We start from the raw sequence: 22916 nt of genomic DNA on the forward strand, positions 1-22916 counted from the left end.
AGAGACCTGCAAGGGCCGGGCTTGGGCGGGCCGACTCTGTTATTTCTTTGGAACGGGCCGGGCTTGGGCGGGCCGACACTGTTATTTCTTTGGGCCGGGCCGGGATTGGGCTGGCCGACACTGATTTTTCTTCAGGTCGGGCCGGACTGGGGCCGATCAATTGCAATTCTTTAATAATTATTAACTTTCGTTCAACGATAATTGGAATAAAGCCAAACGTTGAAGAAGTGTGTCCGTGAAAAATGTTACAAAGGATGCACTAGCTATTTATAGTTTCTGTTGCTTAGCGGCTCCACTTTCACCATAGAGGATTGCAGACATTATGTGGTAAATTGAGCTCTGACCTTGCCCTTCACTGAACTCAAAATATAAAAAGAAGGGGTGGGAATGTTTTGCCTGTCGCTAAACAATTCTTTACTTTATGCTAAAAATCAATTAAGTTAGATTTTTGTTACAGGGAATGGAGTTTTTGTTCTCTCGATGACAGGCAAAGTTCTAAGAGGCAATGGTACCATTCGAGAGGCAAGCGTCAGGTTGTGAACCAAAGTTTAGAAAATGTTTCTGAGGGTTAGGTCAAATTTAGTACTAAATTTTGAGAAAGATTGGGGCTCGGCCTAATTTTTTTTAAAAAAAATTATCGGGCCGGGGTCGGGCCAAAAACTTTAAAATTTATCGGGCCCGGGCCGGCCTTGGACCAAGAATTTTGAAAATCTTATCGGGCCGGGCCGGGCTCGGGCCGAAAATTTCGATAACTTTTCGGGCCCGGGCTGGGCCGGGCCTAGGTACGTTCTGACTGGATTGGGCTCGGGCCGAAAAATTCGGCCCGTGCAGGTCTCTACCGCTAGGCCAGTAAATCCAACAACCATTCCAGAGCTGGAAGTCGCTCTTCTGGATGAGTGGCACAACATCCCCCAAGAACTCATCGATAATCTGATTGAATCCATGCCACGCAGGTGCGAGGCTCTGTTGGCTATTCGAAGTGATCATATGACATATTAAGGAACAATCAGTGTTGTTGCTTTGCCTGTTTATGGGCAGTTCGAGAGGTGCACACATAACCGTCTTGTGTCATGAGCCATGTGAACAAGGTTTTCCGTGCCCCAACACCAGTATGTGCCCCATTTTTCTAGTGTATCTTAAAGCATTTCTTCTTGTATGATATATATGAGTCAAACACAATCTTATTCATACACTATCTTAAGGTCTTGTGTGATATTTCAGTTGAACCACTAATTTTTTTGAACATTATATATGTATATATATATAGTGGCGGATCCAGGATATGATCAAGGGAGGGGCTAAACCATAGTTTGCAGTTTTATCCAGTGTAAAGCAGGATTGAAGCCCATTTTATGCAGTGTATACTTGAGTGTAAAGGGGGGGCTATAGCCCCCTTGGATCCGCCTCTGTATATATATATATATATATATATATATATATATATATATATATATATACATGATCGAAAATGGCCTCGAATCCATACTCGCTGAGATGAACAGAATATGCCGTTTAAATCCACAAAATTCAGCCCCATTAGTACTCTAAGGAGGATGATGACATGTAAAGATAATTGAAAATTATCGATATTAATGTCAAATTCATAGTTTTGGGGCTCCACAAGTTCATTAGTGACAGTTTTGGTGCCCTTTGTGTCCAAAATGAAATGTATTCTCCCCGTGCGAAGAATGGATATTCTGCTAGTCTGTGATAATAACTAACGGAAGTTTCATTTAATATATTTCTCGCTGCTCAAATTTACTCACTTGTGCGGTATATGTGTGTAAAGTAGAATTAAAACCTGTTGCTTTAAGTATTTTTCCGTTAGCGAAATACATTGTATATACAGTAGGACGTCGATAATCCTAACGTCAAAAATCCGAATGCGGTCCCTAGAAGCTTTTTACATTTTGTCTTAACGCTAGCGATAAACAACCAATAGAGTGTCCATCGACGTTATGTGAAGTCAGTGTTTTTACAAAAGTTCATTTATATGTAATTGTTTGTCATGTATTTTTATTTTTATTTTTTCTTAGGCCTATAAGTTTTGAGTGTGACTTACAAGAACAGTGTTATTTAGAGTACAAGCAAGTTCTTCAGAAACATTAAATGTAAGTAGCCTTACGTACGGTATTGTAATTACTGTATGTACTGAATAACCACTGTATCGATAGAAGAACATACCGTACAGTATGTAAGCCTAAATGGCATTTTCTTGGTCATTTTCGAAAATCCGAACAATTTGAAAATCCGAATACCTGTGGTCCCAATTAGTTCGGATTTTCGACTTCCCACTGTATATGTTGCAGACATGTTACTGCAAGTAAGGTTACTAGCTTCAGGCTAACAAATAGTTTTTAAACTACATTTTCCTGTTTTTGCCAATATTTCCGAACAAACGATTTTTTCTAATGGTTTCAAAATTTCCGGAATTTTACATAGAACAATCAAAATATCTCTATGAAATATATGTTTGATTTAACATATTAACTAAAATGATTCTGTGATTAAATGATGATTCTGATAATACCCAAATTTTCCGTTTTTTTCCCAGCTCGGAAAAACAGTAAAAAAACTGTTTTTTTAACCCAAAATTTCCGTTTTTTTCACAGGCCTTCACAACACTAGTCTGAACACACACTCCTAACGATGGCGAATGTAAACACCACGACATCGGCAACTATAACTAAAATGAACACGTGACCATCGCCACTAGACCTTGGCACAATGGCAGAGCGTTGCATTGTCTGATGAATCCCGATATCTTCTTCATCATGACGATGTGAGGGTGCGAATCCGTAGTGTTCATAGGGAACAGCTCCTTGACATCTGTACTGCGGGACGGAGACAAACTGGCTGCGGCTTAATTATTATCTGGGGAACATTCAGGTGAGCATCCATGTGTCTAAGGGAGCTTGAGCAAGGCACCATGACGGCCGAGGTATCGCACGCTGCTTGCAGACTACGTACACCCCTTCATGACGGCCATGTTTCCCATCGGTAGTGGCATTTTTCGACAAGATAATGCATCATGTCGCAAGGCCAGGAGTGTGATGGAGTGGTTCGAGGAACACAGGAGCGAGTTCCAAATGATGTGCTGGCCCCCAAACTCTCCGGATCTGAACCCAATCGATCACATCTGGGATGTGATTGAACGTGACGTGAGGGTGCATCACCCCCTCCCCGGAATTTACGAGAATTAGATGACCTGTGTGTGCATATGTGGTGCCAACTCTCTCCAGCGACCCACCGAGGAACATTGCGACCATGCCAAGACGCGCTGCCGTTGTTATTCATACCAAAAGGTGGATATACTAACAATTAGGTAGGTAGTCATAACGGTCTGGCTGATGTGTGTGTATATTTTAACTCGTATATTTTGTCTCGACTCGAATTTCGAGACGTCTCGACTCGAATTCGAGTCGAGTCGAGACAGAGACTGTCGAGTCGAGACACGAGTCGAGACAGCAACATATTTTCGAGTCGAGACACGAGTCGAGACAACATTTTCTCGAGTCGAGTCGAGACAGGCTTAAATCTCGACTCGACTCGACTCGAATGCATCCCTACTAGCTACGGCCTGGTTCCCAAATAGTAGCTATTTTTGTTTTGTGTAGGAACTTTTTCTTTAACAATTTCTCCTCTCATTCTTTCAATCAGACACTTGAATTAGATCTTATTGCACAGAAAGCAAACTTATTGTTACATTTAGCCTAGACTGAGACGGTTAAAAAAAACTTTTTAAAATTGTACGTCCTACGATTATATTTCATGCTAAGGGAGATGTAGATAAGGAACGATGATAGTGGGAGGAAACGGGAGAACTGCGACAAAACCTTGTTAGCGCGAGATGGGATCGGACCAAAGTTCCAACATACCAGAGGTGAGCGCTCTACCACTGAACCGCTGCGACGTAAGAAGTATGTCTCGGTTGTTGTACTATGTGCGTGACTGTTCATTGTTAGAACATTCAACCGACTTTAATTGCGTGCCAGAAACGGATTGTCATTAGTTAGTGGTCGGGTCTATTTTTAGTAGGAGGGGGAAGCTCAGATTATACGGAAGATAGGGCTGTCAATATTCTACTGCATAATGGTCTTCTCCATAAAATAGCAACTTGAATGTGAAACAGCTGCAGGTTTTGTTCTTCAGTTGTCAAAAAACCTCGTATATAATAAATTCTCAGTAATGGGTATGGAGAAGAACCATTATTTTCCAAGCTATTTTGATATCCTGTTATCCAAATTAAGGTACATTAAAATATATGGTGTATACAACATGCAAAAACCAAATATCAGCAATCTTTTTAATTAAATTACCTTCGTGTTAGTTGAGTGCAGTGCTCATAGCGAGTCACTTTTTTTTTAACTAAAAGTTACTTTTTTTCAAGTTGGTCACTAAAAGTTACTTTTTTTCAAATTTGTTACTAAAAGTTACTTTTTTTTGGGGAGGTAAAGTGACTTTTTCGTGTGATTTATGTTTTGCATTGGCAGTTTTCTAAAATAATATATAAAAATAAATGAAAAAAGGCAGAAACTTTTTACTCGTTACTCTCCTGAAAGCTTCAATATTTGCTGCCACATCTGAAACAGTCAGCTTTATTCTCACTTCAGCTTTTATTCTTTCTAAAGCACAGTGGATAGTTGGTGGATGCTTAAGCTCTCAAGGTGGGGTTGATGAGAACCCTTCTGTGTCTATTCTTTCTTCTATCATAATAGTCTTTTAGTTTTCCCTTGAAATATTTAACGCTCCGCTCAACGTTGTGTTTGTGTGGTTCATCATGTTCGTCTTGTGTTACCTTCTTGTATGTTCTTCTTAAGAGTATGTGATGAATTTGAATATTTCACGGTTTTGAGAACTCTCAATGCTAAGTTACATATAATGTCTGAGATGAAGAAATTCGGAAATAGGCCAGAACTGGTTCCACTTACTCAGAAGCTTCTTACATCTGCTAAGTCTGCTTACCGTAACTACAAAGCATACTTCTTCTTGTTCACCTCAACCATAGGTTGGTGGGCAACATGGAAATTTTAAAACTTTTCTCTCGCTTGGAAGAGCTGTTTTATACTTTGATAAGGCCTCTTCTTCGTAACTGCATCTAGATATTCTATCCTTGGTCTTCCTCTTCCTGGTTTTCCTTCTGCCTTTCCCTCTATCAGCACAGTGATCCAATAGGAGTGTCGAGTAAGATGGCCAAGCATGCTGTTTCTTCTTTTTCCTATTATCTTCATGATCTGTCGTCCTTCATTAGCTTCCTTTAGTACGACTTCATTCCTTTTCCTTTCGGTCCACGACATGCGCAGCATTCTGCGCCAACACAAAAAAAACTAAGAAAGGAGGAAGCTCAAAAAGAAGTAAAGAAGAAAAGATGAAACAAAACAACAAACAGAGAGAGAGGTGATGGAGAAATCGACAAAGGAAAAAAAGACCATGATGAGATTTAGGTCACTTTTTCATGTGCTTTTGGTCACTTTTTCGTGTACTTTGGTCACTTTTCAACTATTTGAGACCAGACCACTGAGCCCTGCGAGTGCCTGTTGTGTCAAGAATCTTTTTCCTGATTAATTGGGTGTAATACGTGCCCCATCGTGCCTATTGATTCATATGGAGAATTAGGTATAGTTATTTTTGTTTTCCTTGAAATGAAGTGGAATTTTATTGATATGTTTCTTCAAATCTAGTTAGGTATGCTTTACTTTGTGTAAATTAAATGTTATTAATTATTTACAGATTTAATTTGTAATAGTCGAAAACATAAGTATGGTTAAATTTATATGTAATGCAACTTCATTTTGAAAACGCAAAGGACATTTAACTAAACTTGAACAAGAAATTCTTAAAATCACATTATTAAAATTTCCCTCCCATATAAATCAATGAGATAAACTCAACTCTGTCATGTGACAGAGCTCTAATCTATATGAAAATGTCCGCCAAAGAGAAACAATAGTATGGCGGACGTCAGAATTCCAACCCAGAATCACTACATTATAAGTAAAAGTAGCCAACTGAATGCGACCTCTCGCTTCATGTGACATTAAATGCAAACGTATTAAAATATAATGAAGGTTAGCATGTTTAATATTGGTAAATGAATGACTTTCTAAGAACTTTAATAATTGTATTTTTTTACTTTTCTCTCTCTTTTTGGTGTCTGTTCCTGCCCACTGTCACGTGAAAATGATCATGGTTTAACATTACAACCCTCCACATGGACTTCAGCAGTAAGTAATTCTGTTAGTATTCTTATAATTGCGTGTATTAATTATGTATTGTAAATGTTACTGAATAAATTTATTCGCAGTGTATTTGTTTATAGTCATACAGCATTTTAAAAGTTGTACCTTACTTTGGATACTTGTTAGTTGATATTTATAGTAACGTTTTCTTTCTTTCTTTTTCAAAAATTCTGGCCACCCATCTCTGAAAAAGGTCGTGCTACTATCCATAAGCGGGATTAACTAAAACAAATCTGAACCATCTTTCACTATTTATAATCTTTCTTTCAAACCAAAATATTCTATTTAATTGTCTTATGCATGTTTATGAAAATGGCATTTAAAGAAACATTGATGTATATTCCCACTGTGTATGCGGCACATTCTTGCAGAATGTCCGGAACACTCAGATCTCAGAAAACGTTCAGAATTGCCTAATAATATTAGTAAAGTTTGGGTCGGGGAGGTTATCGTATTCTCGTGTTTTTATTAGCGGAGTCGAAATTAACTTCTTTATGATTTCTTATTCTACCTTTTCCGTATTTTGGATTTATTATCCCTCTTCTTGTAGTCACTTTTTTTATTATATACAGGGTGGTAAGAAACTATTTAAACAAACTTCGGGAGCTGATTCCCGACACCGAAACTGTGGAACTTTGGTAAGTGAGGGATAGTTTTGGCGATATAAAGTGCCGAAAGCGTGGGAAAATAGAAATGAACTTCAGAGAGTTGTAATTCAAAAACAGCGCAACGTAGAGAGTGCGATTTAGAACATGATACTCAAAGTCATACCTGCTCGATTGAAAAATGTATGTTTCAAACCTCCACCACATGTGTGCGAGGGATTCCCCAAAGGAACGTAGGGATTCCCTATAACCTGGCAAGTAATTCCTACGTTCCTTTTGGGAATCCCTCGCACACAGGGCATCCATGTCTAGTATAGCCTATATATATGTACAACATTACTTACCTGATACAGGCTTGCTTGAACCTTTTCCTTTTTATTAGTTACCAAATTATTTAGAAATGTTACCTGATTTAGTGTGCGTTCGAGAAGCTGACAAGAAAAATATCAATTATTGGATTGAGACAACTGGCGCAGTCGACTGGTGGGTGATGTAGGAACAACAGTAACTATCTCTTAAGGACTGAATATGCACAACGTCAAATGATACAGGAACATACATACAGAAATAAACATCCGCCATAGTGTACTCAACGATACAGAATTAATATTATAAACCGAACTCAAGGACCGAAAACCCACCACCTCAAGTGATACGGATTTGCTCATTTGGCCTCAACCACTTTGCCAGGGGCTTATCCAGGACCGGCTTCTGGGGGGGCCGTGGGTTGTCATACAGTTTCTTTTAAGGGCTGCAAACTTTGGAATGGGTTTTATATAATAAGAAAGTTTTACTCTTCCGGGGGGACGATCGCCCCTGCACTTTGCATTACAGAATACTTGAATAACTAACAACAAACCTAAATTTTCTCCTGACTAAGGGTTCAGACTTAATAGCTGACAGGGGCCGCGGTGGCTCAGTGGTAGAGCGTTCACCTCTGGTGCTTGGGGTCCCGGGTTCGATCCCAGCCCCCGCCAAGTGAACTTTGTGGTGGACAAACACCGTGTGCGTGGGTTTTCTCGGGGTTCTCCCGTTTCCTCCCACTTTCTTCATTCCACCCTTTCATTCATTACTCATCATCGCCGTCTCCTTTAGCCTAACCGGCATAAACGTGGGACGTAAAACTCAAAGATTTCATTTTTTTTTTTTAATAGCTGACATCTTTCGCATATTTATAATATTAACCACACTTCCATGCCCAACAAATATTGATCGTATAAACGGATATATGCTTTATTTGTATGTGTGTATACTGTCTTGTCTTCAAATCACTTTAAATACAAGAATAAAAATTGATGAGAAAAATCACATTTTTAAACGCCGTAAATAGGTGCCAGTAGTATAAACCGCTACGCATTGCTTGAAAATAACACTTTTAATAATAATAATAATAATAATAATAATAATAATAATAATAATAATAATAATAATATGGCAGTTTCCAGTACGAACTAATTTACCCATAAAACAGTGAATGTAAAAATTTTTAAAGTTAGAAGGAATATAGTCACCTTCGATGTGGACTAGAGCTCAGTAGAGAAGCAGTCTAATGGAGGAGTGCGAGACCTTCATCATGTCGACATCGTTTCCATGGGAACAATTGTCTCTAGAATCACGGAAGGAATATTGTACACAGGAGAATTCTTCTTCAACGTATGGAAGAAACCGCACGCAAGTGAACCTTTAAAGCTATATGGCTCTTGGTTTCAAGAGTGGAGACATTTAAAGTAATATAGTAGATAGGTTTGCCTTTACATTTTTCTCCCTGCCAAACTTCATTTCGGGAGAGAGATAATTTGTGTTTCTGCTGGGAGCTAATCTGACCATTGATCTATTCTTCCGTACAAATAACCATTATACTAATTTCAGAACTCTTATAATTATGTGAGTTGTAGGCCCTCAGATCCCCTTCTATAGGCCTTAAAATTCCTTATTGAAATTTTAACTGTAATAGAAATTTATTAGCGCAAATTAAGATTATACTAAAATCACAGTATAAATTACTACAGAAATAAAATAAGGTACATATTAATATATACGTTCATTCAGATATTATTCCTCGTCTGTATAAATATCTGTGTTGCGTAGGCTCGTAACGGTTTAATTTTCTCTCTGTACCAATGTAAGGATACGATCCGAGATTAAATTTGTTCGTGGCAGGCTGAATACATATAAAAATAGTTACTCACTATCTCTTACTGTTCTTGGTCTCTGGTGCCCAATGAGGATACTCGGTCGAAGAAGTTTAAAAGCTTTTTCAGGCCTGCCGTTCTGAGAGATTTTCCTGGGTTTTCCTCATTTACGCCAGACAAATTCCGGAATAGTACCCAACATACAGGTTCCAGGCCGCTTCCTTTCTTCCCCAATCCTTTCTTCCTTCCCTTTCCTCGGATAGTGTGATCACCAAGGAACGTCATCCCTCATACGCGACGGGCTAACATGGCCATAGATGCCAAAAGCTCAGAAATCTAATTCCTAATCCTAATCGATCTGTGATGCTCACTTGTCAGTATTAAAATCGAAAATGATGTCTGCAACTTCCGGTTCAATAGAAGGATAGAGCCAAGAGTGAACCTATTCTTTGGGAACTAAATTCATAGCCACCATTTTCGGTTTGAACACAGATCGCCAGTAAGAAAACTGGTAGTTGAATAGAGAAAAGCTGTTTACTAATAGATTCCGTTTTGCAAGAACAGGTTCTGTTTCCGCTATTATCTTTGTAGAAATCACTTATATTGTGGAAAAAACACAACGTCCGGTTTCAGTTCTGATCCCCAGAGAACTAAAATAAATATAGAGCGAGATTATTTTTTTTTCGTATGGTTCGTCGTCGCAAGAACAGGTTCCATCACGAACTTTATTCTTCTATTCAAGCCGGAAATGATAGATCTATAACTTCCGGTTTGAATATTGGGTCCATATGGTTTGGAAAGCTGTCATAGTTTCACTGACAGTGAGTGGAATGAATTTCCTTAAATGAATTGGCGTGACGTTTATTGATAAGAGTAAGTCGACAATTGTCTTTCTCACCTCTGTTGAATACGTAGGCTTACATACCTAGGTATATTTTTTTTCGATATCACATGGAGGTCAGTAATTGGAATTAATTGTAGTCTCAAACGCTCTCTTGTTTTGTGCGAGCGGTCCTGGGTTTGATTCCCGTTGGGGACATTCGGTTGAAAAAGTTGAAAGGCTTTTTCAGGGCAACCAACCTGAGTGGTTTCCTGGTTGTTCCTCATTCACATCAGGCAACTGCCAGGGTGGCAGCTAACGTACAGGTCCCAGGTCACATCCTTCCTCCCCTTTCCTCGAGTAGTGTGATCGCCTAGAAACGTCATCTTTCATACATGAAGGGCTAACATGGCCATAGATACCGAAAGCTTAGAAATCTAATTTCTAATCAATCTTGGATGAAAAGAGAGGAAGAAGAATGTCACGACAATAATCCGATTGCATGGGTATTTATCCTCGGCATTTATGTAAGCCCGCATAACCATTATGTGAATGGCTGCATACAGTCCGGGTGTTTTTAGAAACTGTAAAAACTTGCATACATTTTGACCCCCTCAACCCCCCGCCGACCTGAAAATTAAAAAAAAAAACGCATGCGATTAGATCTTTCTGTGTACATAATTTCGGAATTTAGGTAACTCCTTTGTACTATACTGGAAAATCTGATGACAGACACGTTATTTTCTAGTACATGAATATAAATGAATGGCTTTTCTTCTCTTCTAGGTAAAAATTTTAATAAAGTGTTTTGAAGATAGTTCCTCCTCCGTATCCCACTCTTTGAATGCGTACTTGGGTACGTTTAAAATTAAATCTCTGTTTGATTCTATTTCCGATTATACTCATGGTGTCCAACAATAAGAATGGGTCTGGTTTTTCATTTATTCAGCATCATACATCGCACTAGCTGAACTCCCTTCATATTTATAGTTTTCGCAGGAATTTTGAAAGCTTAATTTACCGTTCAACCAAACGCCACGTGTGACAGATACACACGCAGAAAAATATTACCAAACTGAAAGAAAAACTTTTACAGTTTGTGTGGGTCGCATGTTTCAAAGCTTTCTCTAATAAAACTGCTTTTTGTGTTCTTGGAAGTATTGACATTTCGTTGGTGACAATAGAGTAATGCTTGTGTGTGTTTGGAATGGTTTCGTGCATTGGAGAAATATTTTGAGTGGTGTTAGAGATGCATGAATAAATTGTGTGTTGTATTCCACTCTGCCAGTGTTTCCTTCTGTACTCCCATTGGTTATGCAGCTCTTCTCCCCTTGTGAGCGTCGATTAAGTGCCGGGGAACAGAGGGGGAGATCGAATGGGAGATGAAAACCTCGTGGAAAAGCGGACGCCGACGAGCTTGGCTGCGTGCAATGGTTCAAAGGAGAGAAACCAACAAACTCGGATAATTTATCCTGAGAGGAGAGCACTTTAAAATATTCTATGTACAGCGGGTTGTATATTGGATAGGAATTTAGTTGACTGGTGCCAACAACCAAACTCCTGCAGGCTATTTCTGTTAAATAAAGCTTGCTAAGGACAGTAAAGAGGATTACGGGAAGCGTATGTTTATGACTGAAGGGCCTTTCGTTTAGATTTTAGACTGGATGTTTATGCAATCCTAACTCTTAAATTGTTTAAGGGTTGCATGTTACCGTTTATGAATAAATGGGATGTGGATAGCCACCGTTGAAGTCACCGTTACCGATAAAGATGTTAGTTAATTGACTCCATTATCGAACTCGGTGAAGGTATTTTTAATTATAATTTACTAGCATTAATTATCCACTTCGTTGGATTAAAATTAGTAATATGATCCGTTAATCAGTCACTTTTTACTATTATTAAAGCGCTCTCTGATAAGCGATGTATTTTGTCTTTGTCTTAAAATTAAATATTACTATTGTGGGCTGAATTTGGATTTAAACTAGTGGTGGGCACAAAAACCGGTTTTTCGGTTTTAGAAAACTGAAACCGGTTTTTGAAAATTAAAAAAAACGCTTTCGATTTTCACCGAAACCGGTTATCGGTTTTCTCCAAAACCGGATCAGTTTTTCATCGGATTCGGTTTTCTTCAAAACCGGTTCCGGTTTTTTCTCCAAAATTTGTTCTATTTCTGACCAGAATAGTGTTTCGTTGTTCTCCGGAAACCGAATCCGTTTCCACAGAAATAGTTTTATGTTTTCCAAAAGTTTTCACCGAACCGGTTTTGGAGAAAACCGAAATGTCGGTTTTTCAGGTTTCTGTTTTTCTAGAAACCAATTTTGCCCATCCCTAATTTAAACTGCATCGGAAGTGTCACTCTTCATTTCAGAGATCCCGAAAACTATGAATATATTAATTCCTCTTGCAAAGCTGCCTTGGTCTCACTAGCACGATGTCAGCCGCAAATAGCATATTTCAAGGTATTAACTCCTGGATATCCTGTGTAAGTTCGTCCATCACAATCTATCTATATAATGTTGATAGCCCTAACGCTTGTCCTCTCTGCTGATCTAGCAACTAGTGCACGCGTGTTTGGTGCTTGTGGTCTCACGTTCAATCCCCGATTGAAGAACGTTCTTGTACGCATTGTGATGGTTCGGATTCCACCTTAAACAGTGGGTCCACGTCTCATACAGTCTTGGTGCTAGAAAGGACGCTAAACTAAAATGAAGAAAGAAAAGTATAACGATTGTAAGTTGCAAATGTATCACATTTCTTTGAAACCCACTGCAAACAAATGATGCCGAAGCTACTGACAGAAGTACATCATGCTTGATCCATTCATAGTAGTAGCATTTAGTAGGAATTATTCTTTGTTTCATTGAAAGAATATAAATATGGTTCGGTTTTCCATTAATAGACGACCCTTTTCTGTAAGGAAGTGTTTCTGAATCAAGATTCTTTGCAGCGAAAATGTCACCAAAATCCATCAATTTTAAACATTAAATCAAAATATTAGTGTTGAGCAATTAGCATTATATCAGCAACAGTGCACTAATTCAGTTTCTACTATTCGTTATTTGAAAATGAAATATATATATATATATATATATATATATATATATATATATATATATATATATATATATATATATATATATATATATATATTCGAATATTCAAATAGACTATCAACCAAGCAAATTTTACATCACTGGGGCCCATCGTTTCGTATTATCTTCTGTTGAGAGTAGTACAAAATGGAACAGTGCTGATATGTGTCGAAAGCAGTTCATCCTCAAGGGAAAAAGGTGAAACAAGGATGCTGATGCAGTCTTTGTGGAAGGTCGTCACTTTTTCTTTCTTTCTTGTGACATCAAATTTTCCTTGATTCACAAATAAATATGCGGCAGCGTCTGTAGAGGACTGTTTTTCCGCCTGTGCTTTGCGTGTACGACGTTTCCATCGAGATTCATTCGTGTGTCTGGCTCTGTACTACCGCATTCCCCTTCTTCTGGGAACCCTCAACCCTCCTGAAGCTACGGGACGTGGTTGGTTTTGTGGACACGTCATTCCCAAGGGGGCGGAGGCGCTGCTCTATACATATGTATTAGCGCCCTCTCTAGTTTTGTGTTATGCAGAGAAGCCGTCTAGCAGGATTCCATGTTTGGATTCCACTTAAGTGATTGAATGGATTAGTCATTAAAGAAAACGGAAATTAGCAGCATTGAGTGTTCTTTATTCCGTTTTAATTTACACAACAATATTTGAACAATGTCTGACAAGAGTTGTTATAGTGTATAATAATAATAATAATAATAATAATAATAATAGCGCCTGGTACAGCCCTTGCGGAAAATTTTGTTAACTGAAATTATTAACCAATCAACAACAATTGAGTGGAAATAGAAAGAAAAAATGAAATATTTAACGTCCCACAATTATGCGCGTTAGGCGAAGGAGACGATAAGCAACTGAATGATAATGGAATAATTGGTGGAATGGGAATGTGGGAGGAAACTGGAATACCCGAAAAAAACCCACGAGCACGGTGTTGTCCACCATAAACTAACTCGACTGAGGATCGAACCAGGGACTCCACGCACCAAAGGTAAGGTCTTTACCACTGAGCCACCTTGATCCCGGAAATGGAAAGAAGTCGGTTAGGATTATACTGTATACAGGGTGTCTATCGGTCACGAAAGTCACGAAAAAGTCACGAAATTAGAAAACGGTCATGAAAGTCACGAAAAAGTCACGAAATTTAGCTTTTGAGTCACGATTTTTTTAACTGTACAAATGCAAGTACAGATTGGAAAATTTCGTTCTATAAAACGTCAAAATTCACCACCAAAAATGTCTATGGTCGGCTTTAGACGCTACCAAATTGCAAGCAAAGCACGTTTCTATCGCATGGATGAAAATTCGGCCCAATTCGCACCCAAATTTGCTCTTGAAAACGTTAGAAAATTTTATGATTTGGTGAAGAAAAGGTTACGAAATTTCATTGTGGAATTTTAGTAGACACCCTGGTATATTAAAGGGACCTTCCCTATTTCCTCGTGATAGATTTGAGGAAAAGCATTGAAAGAACTGTCAGAATGACAAGCCACCAGATTCGAATCCGGGGCTTCCTGATTCCAAAGGAAAAACTTTCCGTCCAGTACATGCTTTCATAATTTGAATATGCTGTTCGTTAAAGATGATCTGTCATTCTGAATGTTACAAATGGAAGTGTGTCGTATTGAAAGTACTTGATTCCCCGCTTTTACCGTTCGGTACAAAACCTTTCCTAAAATTGTGCAGGAAGCTGCATGAATGTCATCAAGAGCAGTTTCAAATTGTCTACTGGAGTGAAATTGTGAAAAAGATTTTTTTCTTCCCTCATATAATCCAAATACATTTTGATATTCCATTACCTGCGCTCCTGGTCTCTTATAAATACGATTCGATCAGAAAGTAAAGGGTGTTTTGCTGTAGAACGCGTAGATAATCTTATTGAACACCTATTCAGTTTCATTGCTAGGAGGAGGGATTCGGAGTTGTAACGCCTCCTTGAGCAAGATATGCGAAAGTAAGCATTTATCATATTAACAATATGGATGACCACTTTTCCATGTATACAATATGGATAACCAAGGGGTAAGAATACCTTTCAACCATCTTTCTCCGAATGATTTAACACTGGAGATGAATGTTGAGGTCATTGGTGATGTCATGACTGTGGTCAACTTTTGCCAGAATGTCATTCACTTTTTATGTGATCTGTTACCACTGCGAGAAGCATCTTGAAGATCGAAATTTCCAGCGAATGACAACGAAAGCGACTGTTTTACTGACTTTCGTGTCTGTTTTTCCTGTTTGAAGTGCCTAAATATCCGCAGCCTACTGAAAACATCTATATAGGGAGTCACGATGGCCATTGGTAGAAGCTTGCATCTGATTTCAAGAGTCAGACGTTTGATTTCAGGCCATGAGAGTTCGTGACGGACGACATTGAGAGAGAGAGAGAGAGAGAGGAGGAGGAAAATGGAGAGAGAGATTCGAATATAGCGACAAAGAGAGATACATTCACGTATGTAAGCTTGGAACTGGAGAAACAAATGATCGGTCAGCATCCATATTCTGGGGAAATTTATTATTTTTTGAATCGTAATAAAAATCTCTGAACCGTAATACGAATCACAGGTTCTTAGTCAAACATATGAGCATCACATTGTCGATTTGTGGAGAACTTTTTTACTGGAGATCAGATGTGTGCGCAGTGAGAGAAATATCTTAACATATGGAAAATAAAGAATTAAACAATTCACAGCTTTCGGAGACTGGTTTCAAACCAAGAACCTTTCGACTATGAAGCCACGACATTAACCACTCACCCACGGAAGGCTACTTGATAAATCATGTTTCTCTTCCATACCTCGAGAACGTCAACACTTTCAGTGGATGCAAATTTGAAATACACTCTTATTTTTATTAGGAATAATTATTATAGATGTTCACACAGGCGTTGTGATTGTCGAAAAAAACAACTTTAAGGTGCACGCTAGGCGAGAAAGCTCAACGTCAGAAATACTGCAAGGTCTCACAAATAAACATTTTCACCCAACAAAAGATATATATATATATATATATATATATATATATATATATATATATATATATATATATATATATATATGGAAAATTTATTGGCACGTTAGTCTCGAACTTCTACAAGCTTTGTTCGCTAGTCTAGTAGCTAGTGTATGTGGGCTTGTGTTCGATTTCCAGTGAGGAGTACAAAAATTTAATTTCACAGCAATTCACTTTCATTAAAGAAATAGAATCGACTTCAGAAACACACGGTAAAAGAGAAAATACAGATTTTAAAAAGCCAAAAATAATGAAAGCGCCATAAAGCTGACAATAATAATAATAAAGCGCTTAAAAGCAGTAAATAATTTATTACTATTATCTAGAACAATTTTTTCAAGTTGTGGCAAGCCTAACAAATTAATGCCTAATATAAAACTATTCGACGATAATTTTATGAGTACTTGATAGGTAGTATTTTTGAAGAAATGCGTAGATTGGTCATTTATTTAAAAGTTCCATTTCTCAAGAATTTTGGTTCGCAAACTTTGTTTATGAAAAATCGTATATTAAAGCTTTTTGTTGTTATTATTGTACTAACGAAAATAAAAGAAGGAATTCTTATTTGTGTGAAGTCCCATTTTTCCCGTTTCATTAATGTTTGGGAGGAAGTCTCTAGGCTCTATCAGCTCCTCTCCCTCCCATACATCTGTCTTCATAGTCTTTAAAGTATTCACTATTTTCTTTAAAGTAAACGTGAGCTTAGCTTAGGAAAGATTCCTAACGTAACACATGCCCGTTTTTCTATATGTAGTTCCCGCGGTTCCCGCCAAACAATTCCTCAGTCAATACCACATCTTTTGTTTTTTAAGACAAGGTACGCATCAATCCACATTAATATACTACTATGACGTACAATGAGGCATAACCATCTCAAAATTGTTCAATTTCAGACATGGCTCGTTTTCTCCATACACCCTTTAGTTATTTTCATCATACAATTTGAAACATTACTAGGATCTGAATCGCTATTTGTTTTTAAGTCTTTCCTGCTGGCACAATGTCTAACCCTTGAGTATTTGGTACCCGTAGTCTCGGGTTCGATTCGCAGTACGAGACCGTTAAAGATTTGATCACATTACTTTGGTTCAGATTGCACCTTAAACTGTATCTCCAAGTCTTATATAGCCTCGGTGCTGAAGAGGGATGCTAACTAACCCTACGACCTATGGAACCCGGAGGTTCAATGCTGCGTTCACAAAAGCTTCCTATTGACTTCTATCTTAGCCAACTGGACCCAGTGTTTACTTGTTATTCCTATTTCAGCAAGATCCATCTTAGTATTGTCCTCCCATCTGCGCCTAAGTCTTCCTAATGGACGTTTTCCGATTGGATTTCCAGTTAAAAGATTGAAAGTGTTCCTGCTTCCTTCCATTCTGGCTACAAGACCTGCCCACCTGAACCTCTTAGACGTAATGACCCTAACAGTGTTTGTTAAACGGTATAAATTATGCATTTCCGTGTTATAAAGTTTCCGCCATTCCCAATTTCCGTTCCTCTTGGGTCCGAATATTCGCCTCAAGATTTTATTCTCAAATATTTCCTGTCTTGAGTTTTTCCTCTCAGAGTAAGCGACCATGTTTCACAACCATACAGTGCAACAGGCATAATTATCGTTTTATGTATTTTAAGTTTGAAATTCCTCTATAGAATGTGTGACGACCAAAGATGATGATAACACGAATTCCCTCCTTTTAGTCGACATTTGATTTCTTCGTGAATAAAGTTCTGGTCTGTTAATATAGCTAAACTTCAATAAATAAATGTTTATTTAATTTTTATAAAAATGAATGACTTTTTAATTACGATAAACAACAAGTCTACTTCCGTAAAAATTGTGTAGTGATTTGATGTATACTTCCAATTTTAAATCCATTTAATATTACATAAGTAGGTTGCGTAGAGAAGATACGTGTGATGAAAAGGATGTTTAAATTTGCAGCAGTGCCTTCAAAGAGATCGCCATCCTGATAACCGGTTGCCTTTGGAGCCTTCCTGATCTTGTTATCTCTCTTTCTCTGTCTCTCTCGTAGAGCAACGATAAATCTTTCCGGTCAAAAAACTGCTGGCCTCGTCTTTAAAAGCTGAGTTCTCCATCATGGTTTTAAAAGTGCTCCAGTGGAGGCTTTCAAAGAAATTGTTGTTGTGACCGAAGCTTTCAACGCGTTTCGTTATCCGTCGACCTTGTGCTCGCAAAACTCCAGCGCTCCTGGTGATTCTTAGAAGTCATTCTCAAACAATCCCCGCGTCACGGGGGGCCCTTATTATTATGAAAAATGTGTTTTCGGCGTATTTGCCAACCACGCATTATATTACAAAATTAGTCACGCTTGTTTGTGCTTTTGCTGAGCATACAAATCACATCGGGTTAAGGAGAACAACTAATTTAAATACCAGGCTTTTTGTTTTTCGTTTATCTTCCTGTCTGCTTATAGTTTAGTGTTTTGTTTAACACACTGTTTGTTAAATTGTATTTCTTAGTATGTGTTCATTCTAAGAAGAAATCTCAGGAGGTAACGTACTGGTAGGCAAACAATAAACGTATGTCTTTCGAGTTAACACATGAAGCCGATAGGATCTACCTTTCCCTCAAGGTATTTCTGGTTAATGAACATGTGAAGCGTATCGTTCTTTCATAAATTATAATGACAGGAACATCTTGTGCTGGGCATTCGCCAGTGCTTTAGGATAGTGATGTCAAGGACACAGTGTTATAAACGAATACACCGCATACAGTTCGATCATTTTAAGGGTAAGAAATAATGGAAGGTGCTATTTTATTTTATAGTGAAACGAAGAATATTTTTGTTGTTTGAAAACACGTGGGGGGCATTGTTTTCGTTTTGTGTAAATATTGCATTTCTCATTGCGGCACATAATGTAAAATGCATCTGTTCAGAAAATTTTGTCGCAGCTTACCGGACTTTTTAAAAATAGAAATATTGTCGAATATCGAGATGAAAATTAAGAAGTTGTAAGAGTACATAATTGTCGTTAGTACTACATGGTTGCGAAAGTTCGTCTCAAGATAAACACGGAGTAAGATCGTTATAAAAGTCTTGGAAGAAAGTTTTTAGAGCCCAAAGAGTTAAATGGGAAAATTACGTAAGCTGAAGTTTATAAATGTAAATGCGTCAGATATCGCATTGTTAGATTAAGATGTCTAAGATGGTTGGGACACGTCATTAAGATGTGAAAAATATAGACGAGCGGTATCGAGTTCTTGATACTTTAAAACCTACCAAAATCCCACTACATACTGATTAAAGCATACCATAATCCTACTGGTTACATATTAAAACCTACCGTAATCGTGCTAGATACAGATTAAAACCTACCGTAATCGTGCTAGATACAGATTAAAACCTACCATAATCCTACTAGATACAGATTAAAACCGTCCAAAATCTTCGCTGATGTTGAAAGCCCAGAAATCTTCCTAATCCTAACTTTGCACGTACAATTCGTTATTATCATTCGTAATGTTTATATATACAGTATTAATACATAATTATGTTATTATTATTGTAAATTGAATATTAGTAGATGAACACGATGAAAATTGTATTTGTTCACTGAAACAAACATTACTACTTGAAACTTGTTCTTCAAAATAATAATAAAAAGAGATCAAGCTGGATATGTACTTGTATATTTATGGATTAAATAACTCAAAGGTTGGCTTAGTATCCTGTTAGAGTCCTACCAGGAGCACACTTTTGACAGAATTAATAGGGGGTAGAATTGCCAGTTTCTTTCTGCTAAGTGTAATAGAAGGAATCCAGAGGTAATGGAAAGGAAATTATGGTGAATGAAGAGAACTATCCAATCAATATGACGTTACTTATTTAGTATATCTGTACGAGGATGGAAAAATATATATATGTATATTGTTCAGGAAGTATATCTATACGACGATGGGAGTAATAATATTACATATCTGCCCATTTTCTGATTTTCACTCCGGTAGTTGGTCACACTGAAAGCCATATGCTAGTGAAAGTTGTGGCGACTTAATTAAAAATTCCCTATTTAGCAATATACATTTCGTTTTCATCAGTGAATTGAAAGTATTTTAAATTTAATTAATTGTAATTTGCTTGCCTTTCTTGTATAGATATGTCAAATTCTGTCTTAAACTACTAAAGAGAAAATATCTGTTCGGTAGTTATTTAGTGCTTCTGTTGGAGGTTATACAAATAAGCAAGAAGGTAATCCAAATATCGATAATTGAAACCTAAGTACTCACTAAAATACCCATTTTAGGTAAATACCCGGATATTTACCCACTGAAATAAATACCAAAGTATTTTACATCAATAGAGGTTGTTCAGTGGTAGAACCTTCACCTTTAGTGCATGGGGTCCTTGGTTCGATCCTTGCGTGCGCCAAGTGAACCTTGTGTTGGACAAATACCGTGTGCGTGGTTTTTCTTGGGGTTCTCCCGTTTCCTCCCACTTTCTTCATTCCACCATTTCATTCATTTGTCATCGTCACCGTCTCCTTTAGCCTAGTCGGCATAACGTGGGACGTAAAACTTTTAGTTTGGAACCACTGTTTTAGGCCTTAGGAACATATTTACAAGAGTTAAATTCTTTCAATAATAAACGAAATTTTTGTCAAGTGCGCTGATAAACCACTGATTATTTATTGGTTCAAATTTTCTTCAAATGGGCTGAATTTTTGAGAATACTTGCAGTGTGTGTTTTATATGGGGTAATTGACACAACCTATTGCTGACCGTTGGCACTCACTTTAACTGTAGCTGCTATAGGTCAGAGATAGTCACTTCGATCAAGAGGGGAAAGAAATAGCCTTTACGTTCGACCTTTGCGCTTTAGCATCCTCTTATCTTTTTACGCTGAATTTTGAAGCTAGTGCAAGGGGGAAACAGTGACTGGTAGAGGGCTCCCTGGAAACCTTCCATCCATAAAAATAAATATTTATTTCTCGCTAGAGTACGTGCGGTTTGCCACGCTGTCGTTTGCCACAACTCGATTTTGGTGTTGTTCGTCACGGTGATGATTCACATATCTTAAATTTTAATTGTGAACATTAACACAAAATCGACTCACAAGCTGAGTTACCAGATGATTATCTTATAACAATCGAATCCATTATATTTATAAGCGTAATGCATACAGATGGTGCTAAGCACGTTATGAGATTACTGCGCTATGGGCTATTAACGCATTTTTTTTTTTAAGTTCAAGTTCTTGAGATACTTTGTGTGACGCTAAATACTTTTCTAAATTAAGATAGCGTACAATTATTCTGTTTGAATATGTAGCCAACGTTGAATTTAGCCATATCAGGACCACACATTCGTTTCCGTGAGTTTTTTCGGTATATTCCCGTTTCCTCCCACATTCGCATTCCACCAATTCTTCCATCATCATTTACTTGCTTCAATCAACGTCTCTCTTAGCCTAAAGGGCATAATCGTGGGATGTTAAACCGAAGGACCGCCCATGAGCGGAGCAGAGCAATCGCGACCAACGTTGGGGGACCAAACCTTCGGCATAGAGGCATGATAAAAAAAATTCTTTTAATTTTTCATAACTTTTCTAGATATTAAATAAAACAAAATTAGATTGATATATAGGGGCCGCGGTGGCTCAGTGGTAGAGCGTTCACCTCTGGTGCTAGGGGTCCCGGGCTCGATCCCATCCCCCGCCAAGTGAACTTTGTGGTGGACAAACACCGTGTGCGTGGGTTTTCTCGGGGTTCTCCCGTTTCCTCCCACTTTTTTCATTCCACCATTTCATTCATTGCTCATCATCACCGTCTCCTTTAGGCTAACCGGCATAAGCGTGGGACATAAAACTCAAAGATTTCATTTCATTTTTTAGATTAATATATGGATTTAACGATCCCTTTGGTAACAAAATTTAGTGACCTTTAGTTACTTGGCTTTTTTCAAACCCATAGAGATTATTAAAATATACTGATGGGTGACCCCTTCATAGCTTTTCTGAAAAAAGATGGAGTATGCAACAATTGAAGCAGTGGAACCTAATGTAGAGAAGACTAGCAGAGGTAATGAAAGCTTTACAAAATACAGAAAACCAATGCAGTTTGTCTTATAATGGGATAGGAGAAGTGAATGGGCTGATTAATTATTTTTCGAAGTTTGAACCATTGATTTTTTTTTTTTTTTCGTGATTGTTTTGAGGGAAATTTTAAGACTACGCAAATGTAAGGAGTAGGATTCAGCAGTCAGTAGATAACTCCTTTGATACTAAAATGAACAACGTTAAAGCTTTTAGGTTACTATAGATAGGGCGTAAGAGATATATGGTCTAAATACTTAAAAAGTTGAAATCGAGATAGTTTTTTTTCTCAAAAAAGATGAGAATGAAAAGGAAGGTTGGCAGCAGTAGACCATCAGAGATACTTCTTTAAAGAACAATTTAAAACAAGGAACTGAAGATGAACAATTTTAAAATATTGATTTTTGGTATAATCGTACACAAGATCTATCTCAGATGGATTTTCAGTATGAAGAAATGAGAAATATTTGTGCAACTTTTGAAGCCATTCTTAGAATAAACGCTTTGGGTAGCAGTGATGCAATCAAGAAATTAATTACAACATATCCTATCTGAGTACAAGGGCGCTGATTCCTCTGTAAATTGGGGGGGGGGGGCGGCATTCAGATGCAGACCGCATATATATGAGGATTTTTAAGACAAATTGCATTCAAATTATATCATTGTATATTCACAAATACAATGAGGGGGGGCTCTCGTGAACTTTGGGGGGCCCGGGCCCCCTGGTCCCCCAGGATCGGCGCCCTTGTCTGAGTGCCAGTTTTGTCAAAGAAAAACAAATATTTAAATCAGTATGCAGCCACGTACTTTTCTGGGTTGGACCAACTTAACAGAAAATAAAAAAAAAAACATTTCATTTCTTCTTCTTAATAAAATTCATAAATTGAAGTTACAATTTGTTTCGTATATTTTGCATTGTATTTAGAATTTTCGTTACCCTGGCTGTTCTT

At 37.8% G+C, this 22916-nt stretch overlaps 1 protein-coding gene across 2 annotated transcripts in view; it reads left to right on the plus strand.

Moving 5' to 3' along the window:
- Positions 1–22916, plus strand: part of pnut (septin 7-like protein pnut) — a 451701-nt gene that overhangs the window by 178226 nt on the left and 250559 nt on the right. The window contains exon 1 of one of the 2 annotated variants that reach the window (XM_081755661.1): positions 6155–6224. The exons of the other annotated variant lie outside the window; for it this stretch is intronic. The gene's annotated coding sequence lies outside the window, so the exon portion shown is untranslated. Of the gene's footprint in view, positions 1–6154; positions 6225–22916 lie in introns of those variants that run through there. 2 annotated transcript variants of the gene reach the window in all.

This window comes from Thermobia domestica, chromosome 1 (assembly GCF_964235325.1).
Source record: "Thermobia domestica chromosome 1, izTheDome1.hap1.1, whole genome shotgun sequence".
In the NCBI taxonomy this organism is placed as follows: Eukaryota; Metazoa; Arthropoda; class Insecta; order Zygentoma; family Lepismatidae; genus Thermobia; species Thermobia domestica.